The 20191-nt window shown below is 32.7% G+C and overlaps 1 long non-coding RNA gene across 1 annotated transcript; it reads right to left on the minus strand.

Annotated features, from left to right (window-relative positions):
• Nucleotides 1-16245: 16245 nt before the first annotated feature.
• LOC114338214 (uncharacterized) lies at nucleotides 16246-19244 on the minus strand. The gene is made up of 3 exons (XR_007701187.1): nucleotides 18911-19244; nucleotides 18651-18852; nucleotides 16246-16863 (listed from the first exon to the last, which is right to left on the minus strand). It is a non-coding gene; the product is annotated as an uncharacterized LOC114338214 (long non-coding RNA).
• Between the last annotated feature and the right edge of the window lie 947 nt (nucleotides 19245-20191).

The following is a 20191-nucleotide window of genomic DNA, read 5'->3' on the forward strand; positions in this document are numbered from 1 at the left end:
AGATTTTCTGAAGGTGATTTCAGCGGCAAACTTACTTGAAATCTACCATTTTGTAAAATTTTGGTTGTAGAACGGAATAGGTTTTCAGATGCCTCATCAGCTTCTGAAAGATAGAATTTATTGGGAATTTCCTCGATTTCCCAGAATTTTTTCAAACGGCTGTCTAATTGTAATGTGGAAAGAAGTGAATTAGATTCAGTTAAAACTTCTGAACTACTGTCTGTAACAGATATATTGGATACAGTAAAATGATCAGGAACTGTACCAGCTACCACGAAACCTAAATGAGACTCTTGTAAGACTGGAAGATTTTTGCCAAGCCTGACAAAGTTTGGTAAAATAATATCGTAATAAACATCCAAACCAATTAGAATGCCATTTTCGGAAGGCTTAAAAAATTCGTCGTCTGCTAGAAAGAATTGTTCCGGAATATTTAATTTTTTCACCAGTATTCTTGATTGAGGGAGAGCACAAGTAATCTCGGGTAATACAACTACTGAAAAATGAAATCTTCTTCGACGATCATAATTGGAAAATATGGTTATATCTGACATTTTAGTACAAGTCGAGCCACTCCCTCCTATTCCTGATATATGTACTGACTTGTTATACGTATCTAATTGTAACTTGTTCACAAGCTTCTCTACGATAAATGAATTTTGGGATCCTGTGTCCAAAAGAATTTTCGCTATGCAGAAATTAGCGTTTTTACCAAGTAAGGTTACTTTTGCAGTACCCAGAAGAATATGACTATTTTTTACTGACTGAACAGAGTGATTCGCTGAATGATTATTTGCGGTAGGGTTATTTTCCGTAAAATTTCTCGAAGGACCTTGAAAATTTGTTATTCCTGAATTTTCCTGTACTGGTTGGATATCCAGAGAACGGGTTTGAAGATTTGAATTACTATCGAGATGAGAAGATGAATTATTACCATTTTGAAAATGAGCAGTATTATCTAAATAAGAACTATTAGATGAGATTAGAGAGCTATGGTTACCTGCGTAGCTATTAGGTTGAGAATTTGCACCATTATTATATAGAGAATGTGAATGACTCTTACTACTAGTCATTGGAGGAGAATGTTGATTTTCGCTGATTTTTATGTGCATTAACGAATTGTGTGGCTTGGAGCAAAAAGAACATTTTTTAGAGGATTTGCACTCTTTCAAATTGTGTTTACCAAAACAATTTATACATAAATTCTTTGCCCTAATAAATTGCAATTTGGAAGAATGAGGTATATCTTTAAACTCAGAGCAAGTGTAAATTTTATGGCCCACCTTGTTACAGTAGATACAAATTAATTGAAATTGGTGATTTGAAGTTGCCTCATGCATTGTCGAATGAGATGAGAAATTTTTTCTGGCAGTTTTAGGACTAGAAATTTCAACATTTTCCAGAATTACTGCACGTTTTTCTAAGAATTTTAAGAAATGATTTAAAGTAGGTATTTCATCGTGATTCCTCTCAGATTCATATGCCTTAGCCGATTGAAAATCTAACTTCTTTTTTAGAATGAATATAAGTGTTAAGTCAAATAAATTTTCGGAAGTTAAATTCAAATTTTTTAGTGACAAAATATTCTTTTGAATTGTAGTGATTAATTCTCTTAATGTGTCTGACTTACATTTAGAAATATCATTACAATCAAAAATTGCTTGCAAATAAGAATTTATTATGGCGAATTTGTTTTCGTATCTCTTCTTTAAAATATTTAACGCGATTACAAAATTTTCATTAATTATCGGTAATGAATCTATAAGTTGAAGGCTTTCACCTTTTAAATAACTCTTCAAGTACACAAGTTTTTGGACATCTGTTAATGTCTCATTTTTCACTATGAGCGCATCGAAGAGCTCAATGAACGATAAAGAGTCTCTAATATGACCTGAGAATTGTGAAATTTTTATATCCGGAAGACGAACTGCTATTGGAGCACTACAAGAACCCTCACTGGATGAACTAGATCTTATCTCAAAAAGGTGCAGCTTTTAATTTATTAACACAAGCGGTCAAATCGCTTACAAGTTTGAAATATTGATTTTCTGTGAACTCTCTATCTTTTTTTTCTTTGCCTGTATTTGATGCAAGGAATTCGATTTCATTTTGTGCTTTTTCATAATCATGAAATATTAAATGAAGTCTACTTAATCGCGTCTCGAACTGGGTAACATCTAGTTCTACGTCTTTTTTGGCTATAAACCAGTTAGACATACGAGTAAGAGAAGACTTAGCAATTTTTCTATATTTTTTGAACTCATCCATTTTTATTAAAGATATTGGAACACGAAAATGTCTTTGAATCACAGAATTTATTGATTTTAATGTCTTTGAATAACTGATAGCCAAATAGAATAATGAAACAAAGGGTATATAAATGGACTTATCTCACCCAGTATATCCTTTTTTTGTTGGGTCGTCAAATAATCTTGAAGAACTTTCCATAAGTTTCTTCCAAATCCGGCTCGATGTAGGCCAAATGAAGAAAGTATCGCTTTGGTATTAATTCCCAAACCGTTTTCTCCGTCTCTTGGTTGTAGAATAAATTACTTCTTTTCCCTAATTGGTTTATTTAAAAAGACTACACTTACTAAAGCTAAGTTTAGCTTTTACGCCAGACACATCGAGAATTAATATTGTACAAAAAAGTCCCAAATATTAATTTGGACTTAATTATGAACTATTATAATTGAAAAAGCTATCGTTTTTTAAATATATGTAACATTGACAAATATTTTTTTTAGGAATTGTCACTCATTTTTTGAGATAGATTTTTTAAGAAGGCCAAAATCGTGTATTAAATGTGACATAATTTTAGGGGCGTAATAAAGCAAAGATTAGAATTTGGATTATATAATAAAGTTTCAACATTCTCCCCCGCGTTGAAGCATCATACAGAAAAAACAAAGTGTTAGGAAGAATGTAACAAAACTAGAAATAAGCATGTTGGTCGTTTTAAGGTTGAGTTTGATTTGGTAATAAAGAAAGCTTTGAAATGGATCGGATAAACTCTCCGGAAGCCGTACGGAGCTTAACCACACGGACTTTGCCATCCTTACCAGGATATACTTCAATGATGCGCGCCAACGGCCACATCATTGGAGGTACATTATCTTCCTTGAGTAAAACTAGTTTATTTACTTGCAGGTTAGAATATTCTTCAGCCCATTTAGGCCGGTTCTGAAGGCGATTTAAGTAATCAACCGACCAACGTTTCCAAAAAACTTGTTGAATTTTAGAAATCTGCTGGAAGGTTCGTTTATGTACGTTTAAATGTGAAAGATCCTTTTCAGGATAAGCGATGAGAGGAGACCCTATCAGAAAGTGTCCCAGTGTAAGGCAGGTTAAATCTGTAGGGTCATTAGAAACTGGACCTAAGGGCCGAGAATTTAGTATTGCCTCGATTTGACAAAGAATAGTGTTAAACTCTTCTGAAGTGAACAAAGCATTACCCACCAATCTCTTGATATGAAATTTTGCGCTTTTGATGGCGGATTCCCAGATTCTACCCCAATGCGGAGATCGAGGTGGAATGAATTTCCACTTGGTCTCATTTTGTGAAAGAAAGTCACAGATAATATTTACATTATTATTAGTCTTGAAAAATTGATACAACTCATGTAGGACATTTTTTGCACCTAAAAAATTGGTGGCGTTGTCACTATAGATCACTGACGGATTTCCTCTTCTCGAGACAAAACGTTTTAAAGCGTTCAGAAAGGAGTCAGTAGACAGTCCAAGAACTAGCTCTATGTGAACTGCCTTGGTGACCATGCAAACAAAAACCGCAATGTATGATTTTATCAGTGAAGATTTACGAAGCCTTGAGGATTTTATTTGAAAGAATCCTCCGAAATCAATTCCAACTTTCTGAAATGGTCTAGAAACATTTACACGATCAGAGGGCAAACTTGCCATAATCTGTTGGCAGACTTGATTATTGAATCGAAAACACATATTGCAATTTCGAATGATTTTTTTGATCTCTCTGAGCCCATTAAGGGGCCAAAAACGTAAACGAATATTGCTCAGAACGGTTTGAGCACCAGTATGCCCGAGCCGCCTATGTTCGTACTCTAGTATGAGGGAGGTCGTATGATTATGGGGTGGCAAAAGCAAGGGATGTTTCTGTTGGTAGGGAATGGAGGCGTTACAAAGCCGTCCGCCGATCCTCAGCATTGATAATTCATCGAGAAATGGATTTAAAGATAATAATTGTTTATTTGATAGTTGCTGGTATGCAGAAAGTTCGGAAATTTCTTTGGAAAAATTGGTTAGCTGAACTTGCCGAACTATAAAATATAGAGCTTGGTCCAATTCTTCAACAGTGAGGGTATCAGATTGTTTGTTTCCTTTTAAACAACTGACAAATCTGAGCACATATGCGATAGTACGACGTAATCGAGAAAAAGAAGAAAATTTTTTAAATAATTGTTCCCAAGGAGGTTTTGAGTTGACGTTTGTGAGTATATTGGAACGAGTTTTTCTGTGCTCTGTAATTAGCTGATCAGCTATTGGGGGTTCATCAGAGAATTCTAAAGAATGATTAAGAAGAAAAGCTGGACCGAACCACCACTTCTTGTTGTCCAGAATTTCTTGGGCTGATAAACCGCGTGATAGAATGTCAGCACTGTTTTCAGCTGATTTAACGTATCGCCACTGACAATTTTGCGTCAGTTCTTGAATTTGAGCAACTCTATGCGATACGAACACTGACCATTTACTAGGGTGTGCCCTGCACCAACATAAAGCGACCTGAGAATCGGTCCACAAATTTATTGAGTCATACTCTAATTTATTTTCGAAGACTTGTAGAATTTTGTTTACAAGTTTCGCCAGCAAGAGCATAGCGCAAAGTTCTAACCTTGGAATGGTAATTGATTTAAGTGGGGCGACTCTAGATTTTGAAGATACTAAAGTAGAAGAAATATCATTGTCAGAATAAAGAACTCGAAAATAAATGCAAGCACCATAAGCCTCTATGCTTGCATCAGAAAAGCCTTGAATTTCTATTTTGCTAATAGTTTTCGGACGAAAATATTGTCTAGCTATTTTTTGTTGTGAAAGCAAGGGGATATGTTCAATAATATTGTGCCAATCTTTAAGAATGCAAGCGTCGTTTATTACGGTGTCCCAATGAAACTTTTTGAACCATAATTTTTGCATAAGTATCTTACCTTTTACTATAACAGGATTTATCAAGCCTAACGGATCATAACATTGAGCTAAGATAGAAAGTATTTTTCTTTTGGTAACTGGTCCCTGCACGATTTCTTGAGGCACGGAAATACAAAGAGTATCTTCTGCTGTACTCCACTTTAGCCCAAGAACTTTACTTGGGACTTTATCTATGTTTATGTCATAATCAGCTTTTTGATTTTCCGAAATATCTTTGGAAATATTTTTAAGAAAATAATCACTATTTGAACAATATTTATGCAACTCAAACCCATGCTTATTTAAGATGGTATTTAATTGAGAGTATAAATTGAAAAGTTCGTTGTGATTATATGAACCACAAAAGCCATCGTCCATATCGAATTGATCAGAATTGCATCAGACGCAAGAGGAAATTCTAAATAGTTTAGACAAGCAATTTCTTTAAGAACCCTTGTTGCCAAGAACGGGGCTGAATTGGTTCCAAAAACTACAACATCAAGTTGGATACATTTAAAGTCTTCATCAGGGTTTTCTCGCCATAAAATGTTTTGAAGAAAAGTTTGTTCCGGGTTCACGAGGACCTGTCGGAACATTTTTTTAATATCTACCGTGAATACAAAAGGAAAAAGTCTAAATCTACATAGAATGTCATACAATTCTGGCTGGACCTGATACCCCTTTAAACACACGTCGTTTAAGGAATACCCTGAGGAACTTTTGGCGCTGGCGTCCATGACAACGCGCAAACGCGTTGTTAAACTGGATTCTCTAACTACACCTAAGTGCGGAATAAAATATTTATTTTCAGATTTGGCATTTAGAAGAGTTAGGGGTACATAATGAGCATGTTTAAGTTCAATTAATTCATCAATAACTTTTTTATAGTCTTGATAAAAGTTGCAATTAGTTTTAAATTTATTTTCTAAAGAAATGAAACGCTTTCTGGCCATGTAATAAGAATTTCCTAACTTTAGATTTTCTGAAGGTGATTTCAGCGGCAAACTTACTTGAAATCTACCATTTTGTAAAATTTTGGTTGTAGAACGGAATAGGTTTTCAGATGCCTCATCAGCTTCTGAAAGATAGAATTTATTGGGAATTTCCTCGATTTCCCAGAATTTTTTCAAACGGCTGTCTAATTGTAATGTGGAAAGAAGTGAATTAGATTCAGTTAAAACTTCTGAAATACTGTCTGTAACAGATATATTGGATACAGTAAAATGATCAGGAACTGTACCAGCTACCACGAAACCTAAGTGAGACTCTTGTAAGACTGGAAGATTTTTGCCAAGTCTGACGAAGTTAGGTAAAATAATATCGTAATAAAGATCCAAACCAATTAGAATGTCAATTTCAGAAGGCTTAAAATATTCGTCGTCTGCTAGAAAGAATTGTTCCGGAATATTTAATTTTTTCACTAGTATTTTTGATTGAGGGAGAGCACAAGTAATCTCGGGTAATACAACTACTGAAAAATGAAAACTTCTTCGACGATCATAATTGGAAAATATGGTTATATCTGACATTTTAGTACAAGTCGAGCCACTCCCTCCTATTCCTGATATATGTACTGACTTGTTATACGTATCTGATTGTAACTTGTTCACAAGCTTCTCTACGATAAATGAATTTTGGGATCCTGTGTCCAAAAGAATTTTCGCTATGCAGAAATTAGCGTTTTTACCAAGTAAAGTTACTTTTGCAGTACCCAGAAGAATATGACTATTCTTTACTGACTGAACAGAGTGATTCGCTGAATGATTATTTGCGGTAGGGTTATTTTCCGTAAAATTTCTCGAAGGACCTTGAAAATTTGTTATTAAAGAATTTTCCTGTACTGGTTGGATATCCAGAGAACGGGTTTGAAGATTTGAATTACTATCGAGATGAGAAGATGAATTATTACCATTTTGAACATGAGCAGTATTATCTAAATAAGAACTATTAGATGAGATTAGAGAGCTATGGTTACCTGCGTAGCTATTAGGTTGAGAATTTGAACCATTATTATATAGAGAATGTGAATGACGCTTACTACTAGTCATTGGCGGAGAATGTTGATTTTTGCCGATTTTTAGGTGCATTAACGAATTGTGTGACTTGGAGCAAAAAGAACATTTTTTAGAGGATTTACACTCTTTCAAATTGTGTTTACCAAAACAATTTATACATAAATTCTTTGCCCTAATAAATTGCAATTTGGCGGAATGAGATATATCTTTAAACTCAGAGCAAGTGTAAATTTTATGGCCCTCCTTGTTACAGTAGATACAAATTAATTGAAATTGGCGATTTGAAGTTGCCTCATGCATTGTCGAATGAGATGAGAAATTTTTTCTGGTAGTTTTAGGACTAGATATTTCTACATTTTCCAGAATTACTGCACGTTTTTCTAAGAATTTTAAGAAATTATTTAAAGTAGGTATTTCATCGTGATTCCTCTCAGATTCATATGCCTTAGCCGATTGAAAATCTAACTTCTTTTTTAGAATGAATATAAGTGTTAAGTCAAATAAATTTTCGGAAGTTAAATTCAAATTTTTTAGTGACAAAATATTCTTTTGAATTGTAGTGATTAATTCTCTTAATGTGTCTGACTTACATTTAGAAATATTATTACAATCAAAAATTGCTTGCAAATAAGAATTTATTATGGCGAATTTGTTTTCGTATCTCTTCTTTAAAATATTTAACGCGATTACAAAATTTTCATTAATTATGGGTAATGAATCTATAAGTTGAAGTCTTTCACCTTTTAAATAACTCTTCAAGTACACAAGTTTTTGGACATCCGTTAATGTCTCATTTTTCACTATGAGCGCATCGAAGAGCTCGATAAACGATTGAAAGTCTCTAATATGACCTGAGAATTGTGAAATTTTTATATCCGGAAGACGAACTGCTATTGGAGCACTACAAGAACCCTCACTGGATGAACTAGATCTTATCTGAGAAGGTGCAGCTTTTAATTTATTAACACAAGCGGTCAAATCGCTTACAAGTTTGAAATATTGATTTTCTGTAAACTCTCTATCTTTTTCTTCTTTGCCTGTATTTGATGCAAGGAATTCGATTTCATTTTGTGCTTTTTCATAATCATGAAATATTAAATGAAGTCTACTTAATCGCGTCTCGAACTGGGTAACATCTAATTCTACGTCTTTTTTGGCTATAAACCAGTTAGACATACGAGTAAGAGAAGACTTAGCAATTTTTCTATATTTTTTGAACTCATCCATTTTTATTAAAGATATTGGAACACGAAAATGTCTTTGAATCACAGAATTTATTGATTTTAATGTCTTTGAATAACTGATAGCCAAATAGAATAATGAACAAAGGGTATATAAATGGACTTATCTCACCCAGTATATTCTTTTGTTGTTGTGTCGTCAAATAATCTTAAAGAACTTTCCATAAGTTTTATGCTGGTCAAAAATCCGGCTCGATGTAGGCCAAATGAAGAAGTATCGCTTTGGTATTAATTCCCAAACCGTTTTCTCCGTCTCTTGGTTGTAGAATAAATTACTTCTTTTTCCTAATTGGTTTATTTAAAAAGACTACACTTACTAAAGCTAAGTTTAGCTTTTACGCCAGACACATCGAGAATTAATATTGTACAGAAAAAGTCCCAAATATTAATTTGGACTTAATTATGAACTATTATAATTGAAAAAGCTATCGTTTTTTTTAATATGTAACATTGACAAATATTTTATTTAGGAATTGTCACTCATTTTTTGAGATAGATTTTTTAAGAAGGCCAAAATCGTGTATTAAATGTGACATAATTTTAGGGGCGTAATAAAGCAAAGATTAGAATTTGGATTATACAGGGTGTCCCAAAAGTAGTGGAACGGTCGAATATTTCGCGAACTAAACATCGGATCAAAAAACTGAAAAATACGTGTTCAATCATTTTCAAAAATCTATCCAATGACACCAAACACCAACCCCCACTACACCCCCTGGAGGTGGGGTGGAGGGTAACTTTAAAATCTCAAATGGAAACCCCTAGTTTTTCTTGCAGATTTGGATTCGTTACGTAAAAGTAAGCAACTTTTATTCAAGACATTTTTTCGAACTGTGGATAGATGGCGCTATAATTGAGAAAAACGATTTATCCTGATACCATAGGTAAATTATAGAAACGGTCTATCTCGAGAAATACACTTCCAAATGAGAAACCAAAAAAAAGGTTTTTAATACTTTTCGAAAACCTATCGAATAACACTAAACATGACACTCCAACCCACCCCCTGGAGGTGGGGTGGGGGTAACTTTAAAATCTTAAAGATTCACCACTTTTCACTTTTCACCCCCACTTTTTATTACAGATTCGGATTCGTCATGAAAAATTAAGAAACATTTATTCGAAACATTTTTTAGAGTTGTTGATAGATGGCGCTTTAATTGGAAAAATACGATTTATTAGCGCCATCTATCAGCAATTTTAAAAAATGTTTCGAATAAATGTAGCTTAATTTTTCATGACGAATTCGAATCTGCAATAAAAAGTGGGGGTTGCTATTTAAGATTTTAAATTTACCCCCCACCCCGTCTCCAGGGGGTGGGTTGGAGGGTCATTTTTGGTGTTTGTCGATAGGTTTTCCAAAAATATTAAAAACCTGTTTTTTGGTTTCTCATTTGGAAGTGTATTTCTCGAGATATTAGACCGTTTCTATAATTTACCTATGGTATCAGGATAAATGGTTTTTCCCAATTATAGCGCCATCTATCCACAGTTCGAAAAAATGTCTTGAATAAAAGTTGCTTACTTTTACGTAACGAATCCAAATCTGCAAGAAAAACTAGGGGTTTCCATTTGAGATTTTAAAGTTACCCCCCACCCCACCTCCAGGGGGTGTAGTGGGGGTTGGTGTTTGGTGTCATTGGATAGATTTTTGAAAATGATTGAACACGTATTTTTCAGTTTTTCGATCCGATGTTTAGTTCGCGAAATATTCGACCGTTCCCCTACTTTTGGGACACCCTATATAATAAAGTTTCAACAGTTTGGGTTGCTGAAAACATAATATGAAATTACTTAATCAATTATGTTAATAATTGTTATGTTAATTGATTAACTAATCTCATAATTTTAATCAATTATGTTTTCAGCAACCCAATAAAAGTTGACATTGACAGTTTTGGTGACAGTAATTAAATGTTTGATAGTGATCATTGTTGATTAGCGTTCGAACAACCGGCCCTAAGTCTGTCAATGATTAAGAAGGAAGTTGAAATACTTCAAATGTCAGTAACATTGACATCCAGGAAAGGGAATTTTTAAGGTATTAACCAAGGTCAAGATCCAATGTGGTTACGGAAATTTAAGTTTAAGACTGTGTTGGAATTTTAATTTTTAATATTAGAATTTAAATTTACTATTTTTATAAAAATATTACAACCATTACTATAAACCTGACTATAAAATTAAATTTGATCGAACTTATTGTCATAATATGGTAATGAAAACAAAATGTAAGATAGAATTATTGGTTAATGAAAGTTAATAATTTTTGGTCTAAAATAGCCTTGTGGGTGAAAGTTAAAACGTTGAAGTGATACAACAGTTGTTTAGTGTGTATAGAAATATAAATTTGTTAACTGTAATGTTGGTTGTATAAGTCTAGTAAGATATTGATTTTGTATGAAATTAACTATTTAAAAAAATTGGTGAGAATTGAGGTAACTGATATAAGATTGTTAAGTGAAAAATATAAATAATTGACTGAATGTGAAAATGTGTTAGTTATAGTCAAAAATATAGGAAATATAACATTATGCATAGAAAAGAAAATGGAATTATTTGATTGTTAAATTAAAACGAAGTTGATAAAATGTGTAAATGAACAAAAGATTCAAAAGAAGTGCGTCAACCGGATGCACAAGACACAAACTGTATTTGGAAAATAATTAAAAGTTAAAAATAGTAAAATAAGAATAAAGTTGTAAAGTTAGAGATTAGAGTGGCTAGAAAGTTAAATGCAACATATTAAAATTTTGAATTTTTAAGAAAAAATTTTTAAAAATGAAAAATAAAAAGAAAAAGAAAAATAAAATAAAAAGGAAAAATGACCTGTATGAAAAAGAAGAATTAAATGAATAGCGTAGTAAAACATTTTGGAAAAGACCAACGAACGAAGTAAAGACCCAAGCGGCGAATAGACAAATAGATAAGGTCAATGATTTATGAAGGGAAAAGTAGGGTGAGAAAATGGCAAAGGGTGAATTAGTTGTGTTGGTGTTACTGGGGGTTGTAGAGTAAATGATTAGTATGAAAGGAGATTTTGGAAATAGAAGGAAGTGAAGTATGAAAAAGAAGGTTAAGTTAAAGGTTTTATGGGTGAGGTCAGGAAAGTTGCTAAGTGTGAAGGATAAATTGAAAAAACAAGTAATTTAGGAAAAAAGTTAACGGTGAATGGGAGTAAAATTGCGATTAAGGGAGGTTTGTCTATTCACACAATTGGGACTGGACCTCAAATCTCGGATAATCTCCAAATCCTCATACAAGTCCAATCGGAGTGTGTCTTTCTGCTGTATATTGTGCACCAACTGGACACCCTCAGGAATCTTAAGTTCATGTCTATTGACTTTAAGGTGATGTGAGAAAGAGGAAGTAGTATCTCTCTTACTATGTTCTAGGGATTTGGTGGCAAGAGATCTACAAGTTCTACCGATGTAGGTAGCATCACAATCTGAGCAAGAGAGTTTATATACACCACTACGGTTCATGTAGTTCATTGGATCCTCAGTATTGGTCAAACTCTTGTTAAGGGTGTTATTAACTTTAAAAGAAATTTTTATATTATCACAGGAGTTGGTAATAATGTATTTAACTCTTTCAGATAGATTAGGGTTATGGAAAGGCAATGAAGCATAAATCGGAGTTGTTGTAGATGAAGTAGAAGAAAAAGCTGACTGTTGAAGTAATCTGAGCTCTCTTTTATGTTGGAGTTTATTGATGATATCAGGGTGATAACCATTGTTTATAGCAATCTGTTTAATGATGTTTAATTCTTTGTTAAATTCTGTAGATGAAAGAGGAATAGAATTTAATCTGTGGATAAAACTACGGAATGAAGAAAGTTTGTGGGAAAGAGGATGATTAGATGATGAATGAATTACCTGATCTGTTTGAGTGGGTTTACGGTAGATCCCAAAGTTGAAATGGTCATCTAGTCTGGTGATAGAAAGGTCTAAGAAATTAATGGAGTTAGAAGTTTCTAGTTCCATAGTAAAAGTGATTTTTGGATGAATTTGATTTATTTTATGAAGTAAATTCTGTGCTGAGTTGGAATCGCCTGAGATAAGAAATAAACAATCATCTACATAACGGAACCAGTGTAAAATCTCAGTATTTTTTATGATATAGTTGGATTTTAAATGATCCATAAAAACATCAGCTAGGAACGGGGATAAGCAACTACCCATTGCTAGACCATCAGGTTGTTGGTAAAAGTTGTTATTGAAAACAAAGTAATCTTGAGATAGACAACTTCATAACAACTTTTACCAACAACCTGATGGTCTAGCAATGGGTAGTTGCTTATCCCCGTTCCTAGCTGATGTTTTTATGGATCATTTAGAATCCAACTATATCATAAAAAATACTGAGATTTTACACTGGTTCCGTTATGTAGATGATTGTTTATTTCTTATCTCAGGCGATTCCAACTCAGCACAGAATTTACTTCATAAAATAAATCAAATTCATCCAAAAATCACTTTTACTATGGAACTAGAAACTTCTACCTCCATTAATTTCTTAGACCTTTCTATCACCAGACTAGATGACCATTTCAACTTTGGGATCTACCGTAAACCCACTTAAACAGATCAGGTAATTCATTCATCATCTAATCATCCTCTTTCCCACAAACTTTCTTCATTCCGTAGTTTTATCCACAGATTAAATTCTATTCCTCTTTCATCTACAGAATTTAACAAAGAATTAAACATCATTAAACAGATTGCTATAAACAATGGTTATGACCCTGATATCATCAATAAACTCAAACATAAAAGAGAGCTCAGATTACTTCAACAGTCAGCTTTTTCTTCTACTTCATCTACAACAACTCCGATTTATGCTTCATTGCCTTTCCATAACCCTAATCTATCTGAAAGAGTTAAATACATTATTACCAACTCCTGTGATAATATAAAAATTTCTTTTAAAATTAATAACACCCTTAACAAGAGTTTGACCAATACTAAGGATCCAATCAACTACATGAACCGTAGTGGTGTATATAAACTCTCTTGCTCAGATTGTGATGCTACCTACATCGGTAGAACTTGTAGATCTCTTGCCACCAGATCCCTAGAACATAGTAAGAGAGATACTACTTCCTCTTTCTCACATCACCTTAAAGTCAATAGACATGAACTTAAGATTCCTGAGGGTGTCCAGTTGGTGCACAATATACAGCAGAAAAACACACTCCGATTGGACTTGTATGAGGATTTGGAGATTATCCGAGACTTGAGGTCCAGTCCCAATTGTGTGAATAGACAAACCTCCCTTAATCGCAATTTTACTCCCATTCACCGTCAACTTTTTTCCTAAATTACTTGTTTTTTCAATTTATCCTTCACACTTAGCAACTTTCCTGACCTCACCCATAAAACCTTTAACTTAACCTCCTTTTTCATTCTTTTTCATACTTCACTTCCTTCTATTTTCAAAATCTCCTTTCATACTAATCATTTACTCTACAACCCCCAGTAACACCAACACAACTAATTCACCCTTTGCCATTTTCTCACCCTACTTTTCCCTTCATAAATCATTGACCTTATCTATTTGTCTATTCGCCGCTTGGGTCTTTACTTCGTTCGTTGGTCTTTTCCAAAATGTTTTACTACGCTATTCATTTAATTCTTTTTTTTCATACAGGTCCTTTTTCCTTTTTATTTTATTTTTCTTTTTCTTTTTATTTTTCATTTTTAAAAATTTTTTCTTAAAAATTCAAAATTTTAATATGTTGCATTTAACTTTCTAGCCACTCTAATCTCTAACTTTACAACTTTATTCTTATTTTACTATTTTTAACTTTTAATTATTTTCCAAATACAGTTTGTGTCTTGTGCATCCGGTTGACGCACTTCTTTTGAATCTTTTGTTCATTTACACATTTTATCAACTTCGTTTTAATTTAACAATCAAATAATTCCATTTTCTTTTCTATGCATAATGTTATATTTCCTATATTTTTGACTATAACTAACACATTTTCACATTCAGTCAATTATTTATATTTTTCACTTAACAATCTTATATCAGTTACCTCAATTCTCACCAATTTTTTTAAATAGTTAATTTCATACAGAATCAATATCTTACTAGACTTATACAACCAACATTACAGTTAACAAATTTATATTTCTATACACACTAAACAACACAAGAATCTACAGGTCGAGCAAGTCTCGTAAATTTCACGATTGCGAGCCACGCTTCACGCAACCGTGTTTGCGTACTTGTGTTTCGAGTTGCGTGGTCGTGCGGAGTTATATTTACCAATTCGCGCAATCGTACTTGAGACGCTGTGTCAGGTGAGGTGTTTGAAAATTTGTGTAACTTGATTCTGTGGTGTGAAGGTGGTTAAACTTTTGTTTTATTTTTTTTCGCAGAAAATTTTTAGATGAAGTAATTGTATGATGAAGATAACACAGAAAATACAAGAGGGCAGCATACTTTGCAAAACAACTGTTACAATTTGAAATCAACAAGTTGTTGTCTTGCAGGTAAAAAAAGTGACTTTTTAAAAAAATTATATCTTGGAAACTAAAAATTATTTTTATTTATAATTGAAACATGTAAAAGTATAGTACTCTCAAAAAAATTTCAGCCAAAAATATTCATTTTTGTAGAGTTGACTGCAATTTTTCGACAACAGCCCTTTTTTGGGGTGAGCAGTATAACAAGTCCAGTCTCATCTGAAATCAAAGTTTCTTGTAGTTTATACCTCTGGCTAGTGAATGAACAAAGGATTTTTTATTAGATGAGGTCATTTTTGTTTTATAAAAAAAACTACTTTAAAAATGAGAAAAATTGGGGTCAAAAATGTTTTTAAACTTATGTAAAATCTTTAAATTTATTTTTTTTTAATTCCTTCGTTAATATTCTAGCCAGAGGTATAAACTACAAGAAACTTTTTGATTTCAGATGAGACTGGACTTAGTTATGCTGCCAACGCAAAAAAAACTTAAACTCTACAAAAATGAATATTTTTGGCTGAAACTTTTTTTGAGACTACCTTAAGTAATATACTTTTACATGTTCCAATTATAAATAAAAATAAATTTTAGTTTTCGAGATATAATTTTTTTAAAAAGTCACTTTTTTTACCCACGACAAGACCTATGTAACCCCTTAAAAAAATGTTTCGAAGAATATGTTTGATGGCCAAGATGCATACATATATTTAGAAGGAAAGTTCCTGATTTCTGTAGTATAATACATAATACCAAAGAGGAAGTAGCCCTAAGCGCCGGACTCCACTTGCGATTTGTAATTGTGAAGATTGAACACATTCTTTCAAATAGAAGTCAATCCATGATTATTTAGTCACAAATGGATTGACTTGTATTTGAAACAATGTGTTCAATCTTCCTGATTACAAATCGCAAGTGGAGTGCGGCGGTAATAACACCAAAATATTCCATATAGGTCCATAGAAGGTACACAGACATTGAAAAATTCCTGGAATATCCCCGAAAACATGTTCCCTGAACATCCCAGGAAAATCCTGTGTCAGCATTTTAAACATTACCTGAATGTCTTATTGGAACATTCCATGAATGTCCTCTGGACATTCAAAATATATTTTGTAGACATTCCCTGGATATACCAGAAATACAGTGAAAAGCGCTCTAATAACCGGCAAAATAGCACAAAAGATGTATTAAGTAGTGAGATAAAAAGACATGAAACTAGTCGAGCTGGGAAATTTAGCGATATTAACTTATACATTTAGATTGTATTGATTGTGTACCACCTTCAGATGTATCAGACAAGTTTGGAAACTACCACTGTCACAGTGACAGTTTTAGTTGACATACTCCTCCGATATGTGTAAAGGTGGGATCAATATAACGTAAATTTAAAGGTTAATTTCGCTAAATTTCCCAGCTCGACTAGTTTCATTTCTTTTTATCTCACAACTAAATATGTTGCCCATATTTTGCCGGTTATTAGGGCACTCATCACTGTACATCCTTGCTGATGTGACAATACCTCCTATCTGTTTTTTCATGAGTTTTGTATGAGAGATGGAAAAACATGTTTTAAGGTCACCTCCTGTGTTCATATGTAAGTTTTGACTTGTTTTGTAGTTCATAGATAGTTTAATTTACTACAAAACAAGTCAAAAAATATCATATGAAAACAGGAGGTGACCCTAAGACAAGTTTTTAGTCTCTCTTACAAAACTCATGAAAAAAAAGAGATAGGATGTATTATTACATCACTGACGATATGTGGCCATACCAAATAATACATCCTTGATAAATATAAACATTTTTATTGAACAAAATCTTTTCATACATTTTTTTAATGCAATTTACTGATATTCCTAAATATTTCAAAAAAATGTGTCACATTTACTTTGTAAACCTTTCTTTTGCCTTTCGTAGCCACATATTCCGTTTCCTTCCTGTTTTTTTGTAGACCACTTCTCTCAGCTGATTCTAAAAAAAAAATAAAATAAATGGTAATTTTTCTATCCTTTACAATTAACAATCAGAAGAAATATTATTTACAGATAATGATATGCATAATAATAATAGGTTTGTTCTAGCATCAGTTTCAAACAGTTTGAAACCATCAGCGAATTGTGGACCAGCGCGAGTAGAGGGGATCGCACTGGTGACTGTATTATGTTCTTTTACTGACCAACTGTTTGCTGACGGTTTTTGACTAGTTTGACTGTTTGCTAGAATAAACCTAATAATAATGAATATTTTGTATTTTGACAATGACATCTGATGTGGAAGTCAAAACATTAATAAAATTGTTTTTTCAAGTTAACTTTCACATGCGCGTCTTAAAATTGTACTTTTATTACTTATATCATAAATAACTATTAAAACTATCTTAAGAGGAAACAGTATCGATAAACAGGTAGCGAAAATGTGTTCCAAGATTGCGGCTGCAATTTTGAATATTTTTTCGAGATATTTGGCACACATAATCTTAATATAATAAAGAATGGCGGTACAAAGCCCAATTTGAAAAATATATTAATATGTGGAAATTACTCTGTAATAAATACAATATAAAAAAAACGAGCTTGTACCGCCATTAAGAAGAACAAAAAAATACACTTTCTTCAAATACAACTTTTTTATCCGATTTTGTGTTATTTTGGAACTACTAAAATTTTTTATTTCATTAGTAGTTCCAAAATTACACAAAATCTAGGCATCGGATAAAAAAGTTTATTTGAAGAAAGTGTATTTTTTTGTTCTTCTTAGTGGCAGTACAGGCTCGTTTTTTAAATATTGTATAATTACAGAGTAATTTCCACATATTAATATATTTTTCAAATTGGGCTCTGTACCGCCATTCTTTATTATTTTACGAATACGTGTGCCAAATACCTCGAAAAAATATTCAAAATTACAGTGGCAATCTTGGAACACGTTTTGGCTACCTGTTGATCGCTACTGTATTAACTTAAAACATTGTAATTTGCTAAACCAGTATATTTTACTCTACTAGCTACCTCATTTTCCACTGTTTCTAAAGACTTGTTTACATGGGTAGAGTTTTGAGGAGAGTAGAGTAGCGGTAGTACTCTACCAAAAATGGCTTGATACCATTCACATGAGGAGAGTACAAGTATAGTACTGATGCTAGTATAGTGAAACCGATTTTTGTATTTTTAAACACTCTTGATTATAAGTGCACCTTAAATTCTTAATTTTTTGCTTAAGCTCGTTTACTCCAAAGCCCCCTTTGCCATTCTTTCGACGATTTCATCCTCCGCAGCTTGCTGCAAACTTTTATTCCTGTAGTATACACTACCTAAATTCCATAAACACTGGTATTCGCCGTATTATAGCTCTACATGTTTTAAAGTTTCATCTTCGGTGAACTTCATTTTCACTATTTACACAAAACACAATTCCAGCCAGAATGACAGCGCCCCCATGTAATCTCCTACCTGCTCTATTCTGCCATAATTGAGCGTGTTCCATAGGTAGAGTGTGCAGCCAAGTAGACATTTTGGCAGTAGTGGTGGTCATAGAGTAGTTACTTTGCCATAGGTTGCTAGTCACTCTACTTTAACTCCAACTATACACTCTACCAGCTATTCTACTGTGCTGAGCATTTTTACAGGTAGAGTTACTCTACTCTATCAAGTACTTGCATCATTACTCTACCCGTGTAAACAAGTCTTAAATCTACTGAATGAAAATCTACTTAATCTTAATCTACTCTTAATGAAAAATGTCTAAAATCATTTACCCACCTAGTATTATTGTAGAATTTAAGACAGTCCAGTGCCTTATAAATAATTTCAATATGAATATTTTTTCCTTAATTCTCCTTTGATACCACTCCATTTTAGATTTTGGGGAACTTATTTCATTGTGTTTATAGCCCATATTTATTGAAGGAACCCAATCTGGAGATTGTTATTATCGATTAAGTCGGCTGGTTTTCCTATTTTCCTATAAGATTAAAATGTTAACATCTTCAAAAATCGTTACTGTTGTAATTGTAACTTACCAGATATAAAATGATTACAGCAGACAGGAGAATTTTCATTTCGCTAGTAAAACCTGTACATTTTATTGCATTTAACCATTGTTGTCTCTCAGATACCTTATTTAGTTCAGTTTAAAAGTGAACTTATCTTGACTTTATCACAATTACTTTGCATTTCACACTTCAAAACACAACACCAATAAAGCATATTATCTTTCTAAATTAATACTTCCAGAGAAAATGTTAAATTAATCTTTGTACAACACAAAATTACAAAGAAATACAACTAAAATTATCTAAAACTCATGAAGAACAGATAGAATAATATTTATCTTTTACACCCACTAGCCATATTGAGAATGAATCAGTAGAAACGATTATATTTAAATTTGGTAAATATAACTCCGCACGACCACGCAACTCGAAACACAAGTACGCAAACACGGTTGCGTGAAGCGTGGCTCGCAATCGTGAAATTTACGAGACTTGCTCGACCTGTAGATTCTTGTCTAAACAACTGTTGTATCACTTCAACGTTTTAACTTTCACCCACAAGGCTATTTTAGGCCAAAAATTATTAACTTTCATTAACCAATAATTATATCTTACATTTTGTTTTCATTACCATATTATGACAATAAGTTCGATCAAATTTAATTTTATAGTCAGGTTTATAGTAATGGTTGTAATATTTTTATAAAAATAGTAAATTTAAATTCTAATATTAAAAATTAAAATTCCAACACAGTCTTAAACTTAAATTTCCGTAACCACATTGGATCTTGACCTTGGTTAATACCTTAAAAATTCCCTTTCCTGGATGTCAATGTTACTGACATTTGAAGTATTTCAACTTCCTTCTAAATCATTGACAGACTAAACGTAGTTCAATGTAGACCTATTCATAATAAAAAATCTCTTAATTAATGGAGTGGAGCATCATGTACCTAGTACTAATCCGTTGGCATCCAATGTAAGCCAAATTGTTTAACAGATTTCACCATGTAGTTAGAACATACATCTTGACCAGTGTTTGGCATTGTGGCTATTTAGCAAGGACAGAGAGTAAGTAATCGTAACCACACTTTTCAATTTTTAACATTCAAAATTTCACCCTTTTTCAATTTTACTAAGTGAGATTACTTACTTTTAGGTTCACTGATGATGGACTGATAAGTCCGAAAACCTTTTGAACGTAATCCGTTTGGATTTTTAAAATTTTTTTAGAATTTTTATTAAATATACCAACTACACTAGGGAGTTTTACTTCATGTTAATTTTATTTAACTAGATGGTATACAG

This window comes from Diabrotica virgifera, chromosome 10, assembly GCF_917563875.1.
Source record: "Diabrotica virgifera virgifera chromosome 10, PGI_DIABVI_V3a".
In the NCBI taxonomy this organism is placed as follows: Eukaryota; Metazoa; Arthropoda; class Insecta; order Coleoptera; family Chrysomelidae; genus Diabrotica; species Diabrotica virgifera.